Here is an 8,486-nt window from a genome sequence, read left to right on the forward strand (position 1 = left end):
AAGTAATACACCCCCCTATCCCCACACATACTGATTTTTTGGTATCAATTCCATTCCATTTCTGCTCTCTGATCTTCATGGACCAACTCAGTGACTCTACACTTGTCCTGATGTCTCCACTGGTCATACTCAAGGGGCAGCTTGGCGGCCAGACTGTGGTGCTGATTATAGGTGACAGGGACACTGCTGGCCAGAGGGACCTGGGAATGTTGGCATGACAATGGCGAAAGGTCATTACCACAGAACTGTCAGCATCATCACTGTGACACAGTGTTGAAAAACCCGCAGAGAACAACAAGACTGGAGACCGGAGCACAATCACACATCTTTTTTCAGAATTGCTTGGGTCCTTACACAAGCAAAAAATGACACAGTTAAATAAATAAAACAGGACATTTGATAAGAGTCAAACAAAAATTATTACTTATTGTGATAATCTACCTGATAGTGTAGATGAAATATGGGAACCAACTTTTCTTTGTTTCAAAATGTGCCATGTATTTTGCTCGGTTGATGGCATATATTCAGCCATATCACTGTGGTTATTTAAAATAGTAAGATTATTCCAATCTAAGTTTTACTGAAAATGGGGAGAACAATATATATTCCATTTGTGTTTTATTTAGGCACATTTAAAGCAATAGAGCTCATTTATCCAATACAGTGATCAGATAAAAACATAGGATTGTTCTCTGTATTCTTTCCTTTTGGCAAAGTTTTCACATTTTAACTGTCACTTTGAGATCACAGTTGTTTTGTTTTGCTATAAGCCATCCTTGCTTCATTTTGTAAACCTTTGCTTATTCTGAGCTACACAAAGAGATATACTTAATCTCTTCAGTAAAGCACATCTTCTCTTCTAATTCCTGAATACATGGACATTTGCTTTTTGTCCTTTTTGTGAATATTCTACACTAATTACTCTCTCTTGGTAGACATTAATATTTGTCATTGTTATTAAAAGCAGGGACTGAACTGAACTATGTATGACTCTGCTGCTAAACTCTTCAGTCTTTTTGACTGCCTTGCACTCTTTGTCTCTCCACTCTCCCTCTTACAACTTCTCGACTACAAGTGGGAGCAGAGGGCAGGGGAGGGAGTGATTGGAATTCATTATGGTCAAATGATTGCAAACTCTGAACGCAGAGAGGCTTTTCTAATCACAGCTCAATGGGCTGGAGAGTTAATGTGGGCAGGCTGTGGAGTGGAGAGCAAAGGAAAAGTGAGAACTCCATCGACAGTGTAGCGCTTTCAAGGGCTCTTCACACGGCTCTAATGGTGGAATTGTTCTGACACTGAATGGATGCATGAGATGTTGTGTTTCATGGTCATGACTCACTCTGTGCTCTGCAAAAAAGATTTTTATATGTAATTTTCTTTCACAGAAAGGTTGTTGCCTGAGACAATAGTACTTGTTTCCTCAGCTTAGTATAAGATTATTGTTGGGGAATTTATCAAAACAACACAGCAGGAATAGATGTAAAGTTATGTTTGTTAGCAATGAAAATAAACTGCGTCATCATACGTATAAAAATTCCCTTGATTTTATTATGGCTGATCTTATTTTCAACTATGTCTGACAATTAAGTATGCAATAAGAGCATGTTGCAAAACAATCAAGCAGGATTGTTAAATGGTAACCAAGCCATGGCTGTTGTTTAGGAATCTATATAATCAGGATGCTCATTTGCATCTGCAGTAATGTAACAGTTTAATTACATTTTCTAAAAGCATCAGTATTCAAAAATAAAATGTTTAGTCAAAATACATTCTTCTTTTTCATATGTTGCAAAAATGCAAATATCCTTCTATAGAAGGTAAAGACAACACATATTGTGGTTTTTGGTTGTATAATTCGTAACACATTGGATCAAGTTACATTCATATGTACTTAAATTATTTGTTTAGCATTGTTAAACCAAGACACATGATGGGCTCTGGGCCCCAAAACAATTTGGCACGCTGAAAGGGCTGCAGTTGCCTTCAAACACTGTAGCCGGAGAGGACCACTGCTGCTCTGGATCCCTGTGCTCCTCCTCTACCCGTCTGGGCATCTTGGCACCTACTACAAAGGAGATGAATAGTTGGCAAACTGTGGGCATCTGAGGGCCATGGATCAGAGGAAAGAGAAGATCACTCATTCTGCCATCTACTTGGCACAGGGGTTTGGGAGAGACTCACTACAGATTAGCCTGCAGTGCTAACCTGTACGACTGCAGAACACTGGCGAAGAACATCAATGGCAAAGGGACTCCCCGCAGACTTTAAAGACATATGTGCACATGGCAGATCAAATTAAAATGCTGACACTAAGGTGGTTTCATCTTTTGGCTCCATCTTCCAAAGAGCCACCTGGCCAGTTCTGCATGCCTGTGCTCATCACAGTCCTCATTGCAGATAACTGCTGGTGTTAGCCTAGAAATTTCCAACTCATGAATCCTAAGCCCATATGTCCCTGTTAGGATGCGCATAATATTGAATATATTATGCTGCTTGCTGTTGTTGTTTTTTAAATTTGTCAGGATTGTAGAGAGTCTAGTTTACCAATAAAAACATTGCACCCACAATAATATTAACAAGGATAATCCGTAATCAAGTGAACTAAACCTGTATATAGCACTTTGACCCACCCACACTTAAATAGCTCAAGCAGGCAATCACCAATAGACAGTAACTGGCTTGGATTAGAATATAAAAAGATCTACAATATCATGCAGTTTATTTTTTACAGGGAATGCTCACTCAGATAAAAATGTTTTCAACTGCTGTTAAAGTACTGTTAAGAATGCAATACAACTGGAAACCATAGAGGAATTTAAATCTTCCTAAACAAAAATTTGAATAAAATGCTGTGCATCAAATAATTTACAATAGGACACAAAAGGTTTCTCAAGGAGAAACAGCTACAACCATGTCAGGTACAATGTTGCTCAAGTGCTCTCAATATACAGTTTTTAAAAATGTAATTAAATCCAAGCAGCACATCAACAAAGTCTCTCATTCAACTGATGTTTTCAAGACAAAGACAGATCAATTTGGTTCTGCTTTTATTTCAAATTGCAACGTTTCTGGCATTGAAAGAAAACTTCACTACTTTGAAATGTTCAGATCCAATCTAGTATAAGAGGTAGGAAAGATGGAGTTGTGATGGACCTTTTCAGAAACTGTCTCAGCAGACAAAAAGGGGCATCTGCAATATCTTGTTATTCATACAGTTTTTCTAAAAATGCTGACACAATGATGAACATTTACAGCATAAGGCAAATCAGGAACTTTGTGCTGCTGACATACAGGAATTCCTTCAAATGTGGAGATAAGCATACCATGCATGCTTATCAATATTCTTACTAAGGAAAACAATGGAGCTATATGAATAATTGGCAAATATTTGGGGGTAAATCTTATATGATCCAGACAGATGGAAAAGCTCTTCTTTCTTGGTAATATGTCTGAATTTATTAGTTCTCCAACACAGCAACTTCCCAGGGTCTAGATCAGAAGGCAGAGTTGTAATTTAACACACCTCTCTGCTGCTTCTGTAAGGTTACCTACCCATCATCTCACTAAGACGTACAATGCCCACAGCCTAAATCAGGTTTATTAAAACCAACTTAAAACCAGTTGATTATGAAAATCTCCTAAAAAAAATATTTCAACTGAACCAAACAAAATTAAATATGGTTTTAAACCCAAGTCCCACTGCACCAGCGAAGTGTCTAACAATGGGTCTAAGGATTTCATCCTGATACCATGGCAGTCAGGGTTCGATCTTTTTTCCCGTGTGTGTCTGTATGTCCCACCATGGATATGCCTTCCCAGACCAATGCTGACTCACCATCAAACTGATCCTGCTGAACAATGTTGCAGGCAGCATAACATCCACTGCAGCTTCTCCAGACCATTTTATGCCTGTCACTTGAGCTCAGACTTCACCTGCTTTCATTTCTGAAAAGAACAGGGCGTCAGTGCCGAGCCTGCCAATTCTGGTGTTCTCTGTCAAATGCTAGTCGAGCTCCACAGTGCTGGACATTAAGAACATAGAGGACTTCGGGCCCTCAGGCCACCCTTTTGAAGTATGTTTATAATGGTGTCCTGTTCTTCCTTGCACAAAGGAGCAGATACCGGTCCTGCTGATGGGTTAAGGAACTCCAGCAGCCCTGTCCAGCCCTCCTAGAGTAACTCCCTGTCTCCTGGAATCTCCTCCATGTTCTTGAGACTGTACTGGGAGACACAGCAAACCTTCTGTCAATGGCATGTATTGATGTGCCATCCTGGTGGTGTTGGACTGCCTTTGTAACCTCTATATGGTCCAGGTAGTGGCACTGACCTTGGTCAAATGCAAAACTACTGAAAAGCAGTCAACAAATGAGGAAAATAATTTGACCTCTACCTGCAATACCATTACTGTTTTCGCAGTTGTCTCATTGTTGCCCCTTTAGTGCACCTGTTGTAAATTTCATTAACACCAAACAGCTGACACTGATGAACAACCCCCTCTACTACTTAACTGACCAGATCAATATTCCAGACGTTTAACTGACTTGATATTATAATCTGATTAAAAAAAAGTGTTCCTTTAATTTTATATATATAGTCTATGAATAAATGCATAAGCAATAGAAGGTGGGAAAAGAAGGGTGCATTGAGGTGCAGTCACTCAATACACAAAGCATTTATTCTGTAGGGAGCTTTATGACACTGCTGCAGCTAACATGGGTCTGACCTGCTTGAAAGTAAGCTTTGAAAACTGACATCAACCAAAACACACAAAGTCACTTTCATAAACGCCCACTCCACGTCCTCTCCAGTAGAGGATTATAGAAGTTTTTAGCTGTGTTTATGGCTGTCGGATTCCTGAAGAGAAAATGACACACTTCAAAAATGTGCGTTTGTGTGATGTCTGAAAGAGAATGTCAGCCCAACCTTCATCCTCAGGGGGTGGTTTGTTGGTGACAATTGCTGACAAGTAAGCACAGCCACAGACAAAAATAGTTTCTGCTCATGATGAAATGCACTAAATGCATCTGTAAAAACAACCAAAATTTACTGTACTTGTTTTTTTTACCCGCTGCTGAATTAAATCAATCATACCATGTTATGCAGACATATCATAGCAGTGTTACCATAATATTTTGCAATACTGCTTGTTGTTTTCCCTTGTGTAGTAACTAATTTTACTTCAGGATTACCCAAGTGATCAAGTAACAATAGTACAAAATATTTTCTGGTTAGCTGTTAGCTTGATGTTTTCTGTCAGTGCACTGAGGCAGAATCATCTATGTTGGCAATGAGATGCATCTTAAAAATGAGAAGACTGAATGGTAATAATTCTGATAGTAATAATAGGAAGCAGCAGAAAACATAAACTTCACCCATGGACAGTCATAGTGTTTCAAAAATATTTAATGATTTTCTATTGTGATTTTATTTATTTGATTAAGTCCAAGTTTTAAAGACTATCAACAAAAAATTAGATTGCCAATTGTAATCCTATAGATCCATTCCTATTTACCGTTTAACACTGCTAAAACAACTGATGAATATCTTACATTCAAGGTGTTAACCAAATTATTGTACTTTCCAGATTTCAATCAGATCTAACATTTGCTGTATGTAAGTCAAGCTTGACACCCAAAGAAGTCATCCTACAATCAGCTTGACTGACCTGCTACTGAAGTATCTGCAACAGAAACATTATCATATGACTTAAAGGTCCCCTAATATTACCTTACCTTGACAATACTTTCTCATGCTTCCATGGCATCAGTTTGTTGTGTCTCCAAAACCGAAGGCTCTTGCTTGCCGGAGTACCCAGAGAGAACCCACACAAACATATAGATAACACGCAAAATCCATGAAGAAAGGGCCCGGCCGGGATTCCAACGGAACCCCTTGTTGCTACAAGGCAACAGTGCTAACAGCTGCGCCACAGTCTGTTTAAAATAACATTAATGCATTTGGATGGTGATATCGGGGCTTCTGTTTGCCAGGATTCTTAGATAAATAATATTTTAATGGGTGAAATGTTAATGCTCGTCTCCATCCCATCCCTACCATCCTTCACCACTCACATGGCATGCAATTCGTCCAGCCCATAAAAAATTAAAAGTACTTTGAGTTCCAATCCTGTCAAAAATGTTGTTTTTCAGTTTAGTTTTTTTCACTTGTATAGTGACTAAATGAACTGATTTAGAGTTTACAGCTAGATTTAGTTTGAAAGTCACTGCCATGCTTTTTCTATGAGTGGTGAGGAGTAAGAGATAACTGCCTGCCACCTGCCACACGGCAGTTTTCTACTGTATTTTGTCTGATTTCCATTGAGAGAGAAATATGCAACTCTGTTATAACACAACAGCAGATTCAGATTCTTTTGATTAGACCTTTTCTGTACATGTCTGAAAACCTAGACAGAAGAGATCATGCTGAGATGAAGCGACTTTTATTTCAAATCACACTGATGCACACTGGTTGAGTTTAGATCAAACAAACTCGGAAGTAAGAGTGTGGCTAAATTGTTTTCTTTATTTGTAAATACATTGGAGAACAAAAAAAAAAGTTTGTTACCTCAATTTAAAAAAAGAGGGGAGGAGTGGTTCCACTTGCCGTTACTCAGGAGTATGTCGAGAAATTTATAGTGATGCGATATCGAGGCTCTGGACTGCCTCCCTGGTTGCAGAAAACCAAACTGGTTCCTTTTCTAAAAGCAGTTAAGAACTGGCTTTATTAACAGGGTTTAGAATAAAACAATAATGAAAAAATGCTATACAGAATGTTTCTTCTTCTGGTATTTTTTATGTAAAGCAGGTTGCATGAACTGTTCAACACTGACGGTATGTGACAGAACACAAGCAGACTGGAACATACCGGAAAAACAGATTTGACTAACAAACAAATCTATTTATTTCACTCTACATAATCTACATAATATCTTTTGTTTATTCGCATTTTGTAAATAAGTATGATTCTTGGTTAAATAGCAGGTGGCAGGGACAGATTGTAAGTGCTTTAGGAATCTCTGTTTTTTATGTTTATCTTGTAGGTGCATGTGGTGTGTTTTTGGTGAGTCTCTGGTTGCTTGGCAGCAGTGGACCCTGGTTCATTACTCTCCTAATGATGGACTGATTGAGGTGCCTTAAGAAGCTGTTCTTTTTCTTGCTCTCGTTCTGTTTCTCTTTCTCAGCTGCCATCCTTTAGAAACATTTCTTGTTGATTGCAGTCTCTTTAAGTGTATCGCTAGTATTGAGCAAAAGACTACATGCTGTTGGCCATCAATGTGCCAGTCATTATCAACGTGTTTTTCTCCTGACCAACCCTGAAATAATCTTAACACATTGCACAACCATTAGGATAAATCAATACATGCATATGCCTCATGCCTATCCACATGCAATAAGCAGATAGTAATACACATGCTGCATTATATTCGCATGTGCCTATAAAGTGTGACATATCCATATCAAAATATGATTTAGACTTGAGGATTTGTCTATTTTTCTGTGCTCATTCGTGCAAATAAAAAGCAGTGGTAAAGGAATGAAAAGACCTGGCAAAGCACCATGATCTGCTTCCTACAGATAACATTCACTTATTAATTTGCTCCCGTTATAAAACCAACGGATTGTACATTTAAAGCTCCTGTCAGCTCATGTTAGGCAGTTCCATTTATTTCAGAGGAATGAGGGGGCTGAAGTGCCCAATGCTTAGTGAATCTAACCACGATGGTTGTTACATGAAATGGGAAAATAATACTCATTTCTTCAGCTTTGCTACCAAGCTTTTTTTTTATTTTAATTAACCATCTGCTTAATACTCCTCTGCTATTTTGGACTGTATGCATTCTAACAAAAGTATAAATTCAGGGATTAAGATAAGGCAGTTATTGTGTGAAAACACGTGTTTAGTTGTTCTTTTTTTACTGGATTAATTTGATCTAAATGTATAAAAAGTAGTCTATAAATAGTGTGCATGTGTATTCTTTAAATGTGATTTTTTTTATATATATCACATTATTTATACAATTTTGGGGTAAACTGACATTTTTCTTTTTTATCAGCCAGGTGACAAGTTGTATTTATAACCTTTAAACTAATATATTGAACAAGTAACCTGCAAATTTATACTAAAGTGGAAGTCAAAGTGAAAATCTACTATATAAGCAAAATTGTGTGGCATTAAATAAAATGAGTAATCTTAGCTCATTTGCTTTGCCACTGGCTGTTGTCATCCTTTCCATTTGTTTACTAAACATTTAATTAGTGAAACCAGTCATAAGAAGGCACACAGAGCCTGATCAGCTCATGTTCAATGGGCAAACTGGTAGATCAAATTAATGCCTGAATTCTTTGTCGAAGTACAAGTGATTATTTGTGCCTCTTTTTTTTCCAATACTTGCAATGTAAGTTATGCTGAAGGCTAAATATTTTTCAAACTGCTTTTTAATTATGTTTTAGTGGAAGCTTTCATGCTGTAATCTTTGGTTTTACCTA

The 8,486-nt window shown here is 37.8% G+C and overlaps 1 long non-coding RNA gene across 1 annotated transcript; it reads right to left on the bottom strand.

The window, feature by feature from the left end:
• Nucleotides 1–1,673: 1,673 nt before the first annotated feature.
• Nucleotides 1,674–5,871, bottom strand: LOC124867583. The gene is made up of 3 exons (XR_007038105.1): nt 5,733–5,871; nt 3,836–4,221; nt 1,674–2,065 (listed from the first exon to the last, which is right to left on the bottom strand). It is a non-coding gene; the product is annotated as an uncharacterized LOC124867583 (long non-coding RNA).
• Nucleotides 5,872–8,486: the final 2,615 nt, after the last annotated feature.

The sequence above is a fragment of the Girardinichthys multiradiatus genome, chromosome 4 (genome assembly GCF_021462225.1).
Source record: "Girardinichthys multiradiatus isolate DD_20200921_A chromosome 4, DD_fGirMul_XY1, whole genome shotgun sequence".
In the NCBI taxonomy this organism is placed as follows: domain Eukaryota; kingdom Metazoa; phylum Chordata; class Actinopteri; order Cyprinodontiformes; family Goodeidae; genus Girardinichthys; species Girardinichthys multiradiatus.